At 45.8% G+C, this 12,564-nt stretch overlaps 1 long non-coding RNA gene across 2 annotated transcripts in view; it reads right to left on the minus strand.

Annotated features, from left to right (window-relative positions):
• The window catches only part of LOC124263933, a 118,539-nt gene that overhangs the window by 22,517 nt on the left and 83,458 nt on the right, over positions 1-12,564 (minus strand). For both annotated transcript variants that reach the window (XR_006894994.1, XR_006894995.1), the window contains exon 3: positions 7,411-8,433. This is a non-coding gene — a long non-coding RNA (uncharacterized LOC124263933). The remainder of the gene's footprint in view (positions 1-7,410; positions 8,434-12,564) is intronic.

Raw genomic sequence — 12,564 nt, forward strand, 5'->3', positions numbered from 1 at the left:
CTGTCCTAAATGTCCCACAAATAATAAATGTCACACTCCGTCAAGAAGAGTGTCCAGCAGTACTACCCCTAGGACAGATCCTGGGAGACAGGTGCCCCAACACTGACCCATACAGCAGTACTACCCTTAACAAGCAGATCCCCTGCTACAGATCCTGGAGACAGGTGCCCCAACACTGCCCCATACAGCAGTACTACCCCTAGGACAGATCCTGGGAGACAGGTGCCCCAACACTGACCCATACAGCAGTACTACCCCTAACAAGCAGACCCCCCGCTAAAGATCCTGGGAGACATGTGCCCCAACACTGACCCATACAGCAGTACTACCCCTAACAAGCAGACCCCCTGCTAAAGATCCTGGGAGACATGTGCCCTAACACTGCTCCATACAGCAGTACTACCCCTAACAAGCAGACCCCCTGCTAAAGATCCTGGGAGACATGTGCCCTAACACTGACCCATACAGCAGTACTACCCCTAACAAGCAGACCCCCTGCTACAGATCCTGGGAGACAGGTGTCCCAACACTGCCCCATACAGCAGTACTACCCCTAACAAGCAGACCCCCTGCTAAAGATCCTGGGAGACATGTGCCCTAACACTGCCCCTATTACCCCTAACAAGCAGACCCCCTGCTACAGATTCTGGAAGACATGTGCCCCAACACTGACCCATACAGCAGTACTACCCCTAACAAGCAGACCCCTTGCTAAAGATCCTGGGAGACAGGGCCCCAACACTGCCCCATACAGCAGTACTACCCCTAACAAGCAGACCCCTTGCTACAGATCCTGGGAGACAGGTGCTCCAACACTGCCCCATACAGCAGTACTACCCCTAACAAGCAGATCCCCTGCTACAGATCCTGGGAGACAGGTGCCCCAACACTGACCCATACAGCAGTACTACCCCTAACAAGCAGACCCCCTGCTAAAGATCCTGGGAGACATGTGCCCCAACACTGACCCATACAGCAGTACTACCCCTAACAAGCAGACCCCCTGCTAAAGATCCTGGGAGACATGTGCCCTAACACTGCCCCATACAGCAGTACTACCCCTAACAAGCAGACCCCCTGCTAAAGATCCTGGGAGACAGGTGCCCCAACACTGACCCATACAGCAGTACTACCCCTAACAAGCAGACCCCCTGCTACAGATCCTGGGAGACAGGTGTCCCAACACTGCCCCATACAGCAGTACTACCCCTAACAAGCAGACCCCCTGCTAAAGATCCTGGGAGACAGGTGCCCCAACACTGCCCCATACAGCAGTACTACCCCTAACAAGCAGACACCCTGCTAAAGATCCTGGGAGACATGTGCCCTAACACTGCCCCATACAGCAGTACTACCCCTAACAAGCAGACCCCTTGCTAAAGATCCTGGGAGACATGTGCCCCAACACTGACCCATACAGCAGTACTACCCCTAACAAGCAGACCCCCAGCTACAGATCCTGGGAGAAAGGTGCCCCAACACTGCCCCATACAGCAGCCTTGATATATTCAAAGAACTATGTATCTCAAATGTGATTTCAAGGCACCAAAAGAACACTTGCAATATTACTTAAAACTTTAAACTAATCCCACTATAATTTCCTTAAAAAATGCAAGTATATATCACTGTGGATGTAAATTAATACGGATTTCACTGAGATTCCTCATTTTGGGATTTCGTTGTTTTAAGAAGCTCTAGTAGTACTTCAGTTACTTCTGGGCCAGACAATCCAGTGGCAGGTATTACGAACCATAACCCATCACTTCAAGGCACGATGGAATCCACAAAGTCTGTGTGTCTTTCCACCCAGCCAATATGGTCACCTGTTACAGCCAGCAGAGGTTGCTGGGGACCTGTTACAGCCAGCAGAGGTTGTTGGGGGCCTGTTACAGCCAGCAGAGGTTGCTGGGGGCCTGTTACAGCCAGCAGAGGTTGCTGGGGACCTGTTACATCCAGCAGAGGTTGCTGGGGACCTGTTACAGCCAGGGGAGGTTGCTGGGGGCCTGTTACAGCCAGCAGAGGTTGCCGGGACTTGTTACAGCTAGCAGAGGTTGCTGGGACTTGTTACAGCCAGCAGAGGTTGCTGGGGACCTGTTACAGCCAGCAGAGGTTGTTGGGGGCCTGTTACAGCCAGCAGAGGTTGCTGGGGACCTGTTACAGCCAGCAGAGGTTGCTGGGGGCCGTTACAGCCAGCAGAGGTTACAGCCAGCAGAGGTTGCTGGGGCCTGTTACAGCCAGCAGAGGTTGCTGGGGCCTGTTACAGCCAGCAGAGGTTGCTGGGGGCCTGTTACAGCCAGCAGAGGTTGCTGGGGCCTGTTACAGCCAGCAGAGGTTGCTGGGGCCTGTTACAGCCAGCAGAGGTTGCTGGGGGCCTGTTACAGCCAGCAGAGGTTGCTGGGGGCCTGTTACAGCCAGCAGAGGTTGCTGGGGACCTGTTACAGCCAGCAGAGGTTGCTGGGGACCTGTTACAGCCAGGGGAGGTTGCTGGGGACCTGTTACAGCCAGCAGAGGTTGCTGGGACTTGTTACAGCCAGCAGTGGTTGCTGGGGACCTGTTCTAACCTGGAATCTACCTGGAATCAGCATCCATGATATTGTCAGAAACAGAAGCATTCTGTTCTAGTGTTTACTCTTAACCCATGCTGGCCACAAAAGGCGACCAACTGGATCGGGTGGTGAGGCTCGCCGACTTGGTTGACACATGTCATCGGTTCCCATTTGCCGCCATATAGCTGGAATATTGCTGAGTGCAGCGTAAAACTAAACTCACTCACTATCATGAGCTGCATGACGAGGATGCCATGACACCGACTTGGGAAGAACTTGTACAGGTGACCCCTACTGACCTGTAACCTCTGACCTACATGGGGATAGAATACACCCGCAACCTCACACAGTCATTGTGTATCTACAGTAATAATTCATGAGATACTGACAGGAAAAAGCAAAGGTTTCACACAGTAGAAGGTCATTAGTGGAGGCCAGCTGTCTGGAGAAGTTGCTGTGTTTATGTAAATAAAACACATGTGTAGCAAACATGGCTTGTGGATGTTTTTCCAGCGACATCACACTTATCTCATTTTGTGTGTGAAGGTCTCATTTCACTTTGGGTGTTACTATCATATGTCTTTTCATCAAGCTTGACCCGTGAAGATCCGGGTTAGAATTGATCTTTAGTAATCCATTCTTGTCATAATAGGCGACTAACAGGATTGGGTGGCCAGGCTCGCTGACTTGGATGACACATTGTATCCCAATTGCGTAGATCGATGCTCGTGCTGTTGATCACTGGATTGTCAGGTGGAGACTCCATTATTTACAGACCACCGCCATATAGATGGAATATTTCTGAGTGCTGCATAAAAATAAACTCACTCACTCATTTCATCAAGCTTGACACAACGTTTTACATCAACCTAGTTGCACAAGACTTTACATCAAGCTTGTGACACAGGGCTTTACAAAAAGGTAGTAACACAATCCTTTACATCAAGTTGGGCACAAAACTCTTTAAAAGGCAGTAACACTAGCCTTTACATCAAGTTGGGCACAAAAGATAACAAGATAGTTACATAAGCTTTTACATCAAAGTAGTGTGTATGTTAGAGAGTGATTGAGTTTAGTTTTACGCCGCTTTTAGCAATATTCCAGCAATATCATGGCGGGGGACACCAGTATGTTGGAGGAGACACAATGCATGGTATTGGGAACAAATGTTTGCTACTGGCTGCATACTGTATGTGTGTTAGTCACAGACACACACTGTGTACTATTGGGGGTACATTGTGTGTACTATTGGGGGCACATTGTGTGATATAGGGGGCACATTATGTGTTATATAGGGGGCACATTGTGTGTGATGTATGGGGGGCACATTATGTGTGATGTATGGGGGCACATTATGTGTGATATAGGGGCACATTATGTGTGTGATGTATGGGGGCACATTATGTGTGATGTAGGGGGCACATTATGTGTGATATACGGGACACATTATGTGTGATATAGGGGGCACATTGTGTGTGTGTGTGCAATTTGAAGACGTGGTGAAGTTAAAAAGGCCCACATTACATGTGCGTGTAATTTAAAAATAGGGTAATCTATTTTCTGCTACAGTACATACAGAATACAACGAAAATGTACATGCCAATGAAGTGTGCTTTGAATTATTGTTGCCAGCCTCATCTCCCTTTCTTCAGGGCAGATTTGGCGTGAACTGATACAGGGGAATTTCATCCCCACATTGAAGATCCTGAATATGAATTCAACAGGTTACGGAGGTGTTCAGCTTTCTAATCTCCTGTAGACCCTAGGGCACAACCTGATGAAAGAGGTCGGTGACCTCAGGCCATGACAATCTATCTATAGGCTGGGTTAAACATATTATCCTCCCCGCTTTGTTGCTAAATAATCTGTTATTATATATTATTTGCCAAATTACATTTTTTATCAGGTTTCATAGACTGCTACAATAGGGGTGGAGAGCCCTGGGGAGACGTGACAGACTACATCACAACTCATCATGGCTGACACAGAATGATTATGAAAAGATCCAATTAAAGTGCAACTATAACTGGAACACCATTCTGTCATTCTTCAGGTAGTCAGGCAGGGTCCACCGAACTCTCAAACACATCGGTCCTCACACAGTTTGTATTGATGGAACAGTAAATTGTCAGCAGTTTCCAGCCAGGTATTAATGGAAGGGGATAAAATCAATATTTACCTACATTACACGGTAAGGAGCAGGCCTGCCCAGTCAAAGACAGCTGAATAAAGGCATGAGATACGGAGGACCATTTGATTGCCATCTACATGCACGACCAGCGTGTGTGTGTGTGTGTGTGTGAAAAAAGAGAGAGAGAGAGAGAGAGTGAGAGTGGCCATGTCTGACAGAACATGGATGGTACAATGGCTGTCTATGCTAGGCACTTATTCCAGTGAAGCTGTGGCCATGTCTGACAGAACATGGATGATACAGTGGCTGTCTATGCTAGGCACTTATTCCAGTGAAGCTGTGGCCATGTCTGACAGAACATGGATGATACAGTGGCTGCCTATGCTAGGTACTTATTCCAGTGAAGCTGTGGCCATGTCTGACAGAACATGGATGGTACTGTGGCTGTCTATGCTAGGTACTTATTCCAGGGAAGCTGTGGTCATGTCTGACAGAACATGGATGATACAGTGGCTGTCTATGCTAGGCACTTATTCCAGTGAAGCTGTGGCCATGTCTGACAGAACATGGATGATACAGTGGCTGTCTATGCTAGGTACTTATTCCAGTGAAGCTGTGGCCATGTCTGACAGAACATGGATGATACAGTGGCTGTCTATGCTAGGTACTTATTCCAGGGAAGCTGTGGCCATGTCTGACAGAACACTGATGATACAGTGGCTGCCTATGCTAGGTACTTATTCCAGTGAAGCTGTGGCCATGTCTGACAGAACATGGATGATACAGTGGCTGTCTATGCTAGGTACTTATTCCAGTGAAGCTGTGGCCATGTCTGACAGAACATGGATGATACAGTGGCTGCCTCTGCTAGGTACTTATTCCAGGGAAGCTGTGGCCATGTCTGACAGAACACTGATGATACAGTGGCTGTCTATGCTAGGCACTTATTCCAGTGAAGCTGTGGCCATGTCTGACAGAACATGGATGGTACAGTGGCTGTCTATGCTAGGTACTTATTCCAGTGAAGCTGTGGCCATGTCTGACAGAACATGGATGGTACAGTGGCTGTCTATGCTAGGCACTTATTCCAGTGAAGCTGTGGCCAGTCTGACAGAACATGGATGGTACAGTGGCTGTCTATGTTAGGTACTTATTCCAGTGAAGCTGTGGCCATGTCTGACAGAACATGGATGATACAGTGGCTGTCTATGCTAGGTACTTATTCCAGTGAAGCTGTGGTCATGCAGAGCAATGTACACAGTAGTGGTCATGAATATTAAGTGGAGATATTCCCCATGGAGGCATCCTCGATATAATCTCCAGGGTACACGTTACAATCACTCTCCACTATACCCTGGATGCATCCACGGCATGGCCTGATAATTATAGTGAGGTGTCCCTTCCAACTACTGGCATGGACTACAGGACCAGAGCAGTTTCCAATCCACTTTTCTTAAAACTGGGCTTAAAAAGCCACGACTCACAAAAATTGAAGAAAGAGAAAGATAAAAGAGTTTTTCTATTCTGTTGAAGAATTCTGTTCAATGTTAAAAGGGAGGCATGGAGAGTGAGGGAATATATTGCCATCTTCCTACTCCTTCCTTCCAGCAGTGCAGGAATGTAACATGGGACAAACTCTTTCTGATCTTCACTAAATACACGACCAGACGTTTCATCCACATATGTTCAAGCATAAGAGGATTAAGCCAAACTGTTTGGAAAGTTAAGGTACCTTCAACTTCTTGACTGTTTGATATATGGCAATAAATACCCTTCATGAATACAGACCAAGCTAACATCATACAACAACAAAACAACAATAAACAATTACAAATTTGACATCGCTTCGCTTGACAAAGAGCAATAATCTGCACCCCGAGGCTGGACGTTCCGGGGCCTCTAATTACAGACAGCGTCTCACACTCCTGTCCACTTTCAAGTCACTGGACACTGGACACAAGTTTACGACAGATCAGTGATGTATGGAAAACCAGGAATGACACTTTGTGAAACCATGCCCCTAGTATTACCACTAATCCCTGACGGGCACTAAATTGACACCAGAAGTACACTGGAATTGTACCGGGGATCAACTTAGGGCCTGTGTGAAGCACAGCATCCATACAACCGAACACCTACTCCTCGGTCAATAACTCCAGGGTCAAGGCGACCCAGTCAAACCATTAAAGAGAAACAAACCTAACATAATCCATTAACAGTCCATAGCATTAGTGTAGAGCAGGACACACAACACACCTTCTTTGAAGTGCAGAACATGGATGCAAATGGGCTGGAAGTAAATGCTAGTTCCACACACAAGGGAGAAAACGATTGATGGTGGATGCAAGGCTGCCATTTATTGCCAAGACATCCCATTTAGCATTTGTAGAACATTTGGTAGCCAAAACAGCAAACACAATAATTGTTGGGTCATGATGGGGATGTTGAGGGGTGATCTTGCCAGACAAATGGCTGTCACTGGGGCAGAGGTCAGCTCAATTCACCTCTGCTGGTCCATCTTCCAGACAGGTGAAAGTGAAACTGTAATTGTCCTTATCTACCTGGGTTTATTATTATGGTCATAAAGCTGATTAAACTTAACTGTCTTGGCAAATAAATTACAACACCTGAGGCACAATGTATAGAGCATGAAACAATATAGACCAACTTACTCGATCGCCTCCAAAGATAGTGGGCAGAGGTCACACAACTACTAAAACCGATTGTACTCACCTGTGGCAAGTGTCCTTGCTTGTTCAGGTAGTTTCCAGGTATAATCCAGGTATATCCAAGAAGAACACTACACACATATTCCCATCACAGAGATACACAGGTGTACTGATGACTGGAACTACAGCTGCAAGTTTAGGAAGAATGTGGTCACTCACACCCCATCTTCTGAAGGATAAGGAACACCCAGACAATGGGGCCTCCTCAACCCTGAACACGAGGCACTGCCAACCTCTGTGATGTTTATTGAGTGAGGGTCACATGGAAATACTTCATGGAAGTTTATATCAAGGTTTTGTTTCTTTTAGTACTTATATTTGTCTTGTTGGCTGGTAACACTAGCTCTACACTTGAACTCCTCTGTCTGAGTTCAAGCCTACAGACTGTGGTGCAGACAAACCAGCAAGTCAGAACCTCTCCCAACAACGCTGTCAACACCAGGTGTGGAAGAGGCTGCTTTCTTCAACTCACACGAAAGAGACTTTGTTATCTGTGTCCACCTCATATTGGATCTCATTGTTGGATCTGTACCAGATCATATCCGGATCCTGATCTGTATTCACTCATGGACCTCACACTGGATCTGTTTAGGGATCATGTCATGTTTTAGATGTGGATTCTGACCTGGGCTCAACACTGGATCTAAACTGAACCTCATCTACTACATAACATTCTTCTTACTGATGATTCAGGGCATGTACCAAATGGTTGCCGATACATCTTGTGATTCCTGGATCCTCAACAGACAATCCTTCTGCTGGTCCTTCCCTCAGTCAGCTGTGTTCCTGTTGCTGGATCAAACAAAGACTGGAGGGATCTGGACCAACTTCTGTTCACAACAGGCTGACAGTGTAAACCATTGATTCTTTGTGTGGTCAAGAATTTCCTCCATTACAACCAATTAGAGACAGACTGACCCTACTGAACATTCTTCACGGAACATCTTCTACCCAGTCAGTCCGACACTCGTCTCCAAGAAGATGCAGTGACAGCCATGTTTGTTTTTCTCCCAACTGAGTTCTCTGACTGAAACAAAATGATGATATAGTATATATACTGATGTTGAACTGAGAAGAACAGTGAACTAGGACATCAGGAGCAACATCTATAAAGTAACTTATATTGGATGAACTTGCTTCAAGTTGCATTACACATTTTGGAAATGATCTTAATTTTCATTATGGGAATACTTCCTTGGACCTCAGTAACACAGCCATAGTAATTATATAACATATGTTATAACCAGCTTATGGACGACTGCCTCTTCATCCCAACACCAATCAGATTTGTCCTCTCAGTCACAACTAATCGGAGTGAGTGAGTGAGTGAGTGGGGGACATGGGGAACTTGAAGTTGGAAGTGGTGGTTGAATGGTTCCTGTCAGGGCCTCACCCTGCTTCCTGTGTGTGGTGTACACTGTACAAATCAGGGCCTCACCCTGCTACCTGTGTGTGGTGTACACTGTACAAATCAGGGCCTCACCCTGCTACCTGTGTGTGGTGTACACTGTACAAATCAGGGCCTCACCCTGGATCCTGTGTGTGGTGTACACTGTACAAATCAGGGCCTCACCCTGCTACCTGTGTACACTGTACAAATCAGGGCCTCACCCTGGATCACTGTGTGTGGTACACTGTACAAATCAGGGCCTCACCCTGCTACCTGTGTGTGTGGTGTACACTGTACAAATCAGGGCCTCACCCTGCTACCTGTGTGTGGTGTACACTGTACAAATCAGGGCCTCACCCTGCTACCTGTGTGTGGTGTACACTGTACAAATCAGGGCCTCACCCTGGATCCTGTGTGTGGTGTACACTGTACAAATCAGGGCCTCACCCTGCTACCTGTGTGTGGTGTACACTGTACAAATCAGGGCCTCACCCTGGATCCTGTGTACACTGTACAAATCAGGGCCTCACCCTGCTACCTGTGTGTGGTGTACACTGTACAAATCAGGGCCTCACCCTGGATCCTGTGTGTGGTGTACACTGTACAAATCAGGGCCTCACCCTGCTACCTGTGTGTGGTGTACACTGTACAAATCAGGGCCTCACCCTGGATCCTGTGTGTACAAATCAGGGCCTCATCCTGCTACCTGTGTGGGTGTACACTGTACAAATCCTGTGATCCTGTGTGTACACTGTACAAATCAGGCCTCACCCTTCATGTGTGGTGTACACCACTCTCAGGAACTTCATATATTTCACCACTCTGTACTGTCAATGCCATTCATATTCATATTATCAGTTGGGTTTGCCGAGATTGAGTGAGTGAGTTTGGTTTTATGCCGCTTTTAGCAATATTCCAGCAACATCTACGGCAGGGGAACCAGAAAGGGGTTCACACATTTTGCCAACATGGGGAAGGGTTTGCCAAGAAACCAAACAATCATGTTTCATCTGTTCATCTATGTCCACTATTTCTCTCTGCATCTGATTGGATGGTTAGGTACAGGAGGGTATCCTGAATGACTGGCTTGGAGGGGTGTGATAAATCTGTTATATCTTACAAATGTCATGTGTAGGGGACTGTTCTACTCTGGGGGTGATGTCCTGTGGTGCCAGACTACAGTAATGACTCAATTTCCCCCAAGTCCAGCCGTACAACTGGCAGCTACACCAGTCCGTCAAGATGTTAAGTTTCTGTCCAGACTGGATCTTATTAACCTATTGGGAGATGTAATTGATTCCCCTCAGACAGTCAATCATATTACTGACTGATCACCAGAAAATGGATGAACCTGTGTCACTGCCACAGTTCTCAATGTCATACAATGTTCCCATATCACATTCACTGAGCATGTCATTCTTATAATTATGCTACCATGAGTTTCTCTACATGTTGCAATGCCCGGCCGACACTTGTGTTAGACTGACAACAAGATCTGCCTTCCCGTGATATAACCTGACAATAATGTCTGGCTTCCCTTGATATAACCCAACAACAATATCTGGGATATATCATCATCATATCTATGCTTGTAAACAGATTTCTTGTACCACCCTACATTTCCTCACTCATGTTGTTTCCATGTCATTATGCTACATGTTTTATGAGGTGCCTCATTGATATGTGAAATGTGTCTGTGTATTGTTTTTGTTGTTGTATATTTGTGCATTCTATGTATATATTAATAGTTTATAGAATATTGCCACTGTTCCCTCATAGAATGCTATGCAATGAAACATGTTATATTATCTATAACATGAAAATATTGTCTGGCTACCCCAAGACAAAACCAGATTATATTGTCTGTCTTTCCTGTATCTTCGTAACATGATTAATAGTTTATATAGTCTACAGCAGTGTTGTGGGAAATAGTCTACAGCAGTGTTGTGGGAAATAGTCTTCAGCAGTGTTGTGGGAAACAGTCTACAGCAGTGTTGTGGGAAACAGTCTACAGCAGTGTTGTGGGAAATAGTCTACAGCAGTGTTGTGGGAAATAGTCTACAGCAGTGTTGTGGGAAATAGTCTACAGCAGTGTTGTGGGAAATAGTCTACAGTAGTGTTGTGGGAAATAGTCTACAGCAGTGTTGTGGGAAATAGTCTACAGTAGTGTTGTGGGAAATAGTCTACAGTAGTGTTGTGGGAAATAGTCTACAGCAGTGTTGTGGGAAATAGTCTACAGCAGTGTTGTGGGAAATAGTCTACAGCAGTGTTGTGGGAAATAGTCTACAGCAGTGTTGTGGGAAATAGTCTACAGTAGTGTTGTGGGAAATAGTCTACAGTAGTGTTGTGGGAAATAGTCTACAGCAGTGTTGTGGGAAACAAAGCAGTGTTGTGGGAAATAGTCTACAGTAGTGTTGTGGGAAATAGTCTACAGCAGTGTTGTTGGGGAAATAGTCTACAGCAGTGTTGTGGGAAATAGTCTACACAGCAGTACAGTAGTGTTGTGGGAAATAGTCTACAGTAGTGTTGTGGGAAATAGTCTACAGTAGTGTTGTGGGAAATAGTCTACAGCAGTGTTGTGGGAAATAGTCTACAGTAGTGTTGTAGGGAAATAGTCTACAGTAGTGTTGTGGGAAATAGTCTACAGCAGTGTTGTGGGAAATAGTCTACAGTAGTGTTGTGGGAAATAGTCTACAGCAGTGTTGTGGGAAATAGTCTACAGCAGTGTTGTGGGAAATAGTCTACAGCAGTGTTGTGGGAAATAGTCTACAGCAGTGTTGTGGGAAATAGTCTACAGCAGTGTTGTGGGAAATAGTCTACAGTAGTGTTGTGGGAAATAGTCTACAGTAGTGTTGTGGGAAATAGTCTACAGTAGTGTTGTGGGAAATAGTCTACAGTAGTGTTGTGGGAAATAGTCTACAGTAGTGTTGTGGGAAATAGTCTACAGTAGTGTTGTGGGAAATAGTCTACAGTCTACAGTGTTGTGGGAAATAGTCTACAGTAGTGTTGTGGGAAATAGTCTACAGCAGTGTTGTGGGAAATAGTCTACAGCAGTGTTGTGGGAAATAGTCTACAGTAGTGTTGTGGGAAATAGTCTACAGTAGTGTTGTGGGAAATAGTCTACAGTAGTGTTGTGGGAAATAGTCTACAGCAGTGTTGTGGGAAATAGTCTACAGTAGTGTTGTGGGAAATAGTCTACAGTAGTGTTGTGGGAAACAGTCTACAGTAGTGTTGTGGGAAATAGTGTACAGTAGTGTTGTGGGAAACAGCAGTGTTTGTAGGGAAACAGTCTACAGTAGTGTTGTGGGAAATAGTGTACAGCAGTGTAGTGTGGGGAAATAGTCTACAGTAGTGTTGTGGGAAATAGTCTACAGTAGTGTTGTGGGAAATAGTCTACAGTAGTGTTGTGGGAAATAGTGTACAGTAGTGTTGTGAGAAACAGTCTACAGTAGTGTTGTGGGAAATAGTCTACAGTAGTGTTGTGGGAAATAGTCTACAGCAGTGTTCCTAGTCTACAGTATTCCAGCTGTGTCAGCTACTGAAGAGCGAGTGCCTCTTCCCACCATCAGGGGACTCATCCATCACTTCAGGAAACGAGCCTGTCGCTACTCAAAAACATCTTCAGGGAAATTAGTCAACTTGAAGTTTCCGGCAAGCCTTAACTGCAGCCATATTGAGTTGTCTCATGAAAACAAATGAACCTATGAGAGTCACTTGAAAAGTAAACACTCCTGTATGGTGTCATGTCACCCACTTTACAGGTACACA

Source organism: Haliotis rubra, unplaced genomic scaffold (genome assembly GCF_003918875.1).
Source record: "Haliotis rubra isolate DU_JTF1 unplaced genomic scaffold, ASM391887v1 Scf90, whole genome shotgun sequence".
Taxonomy (NCBI): Eukaryota; Metazoa; Mollusca; class Gastropoda; order Lepetellida; family Haliotidae; genus Haliotis; species Haliotis rubra.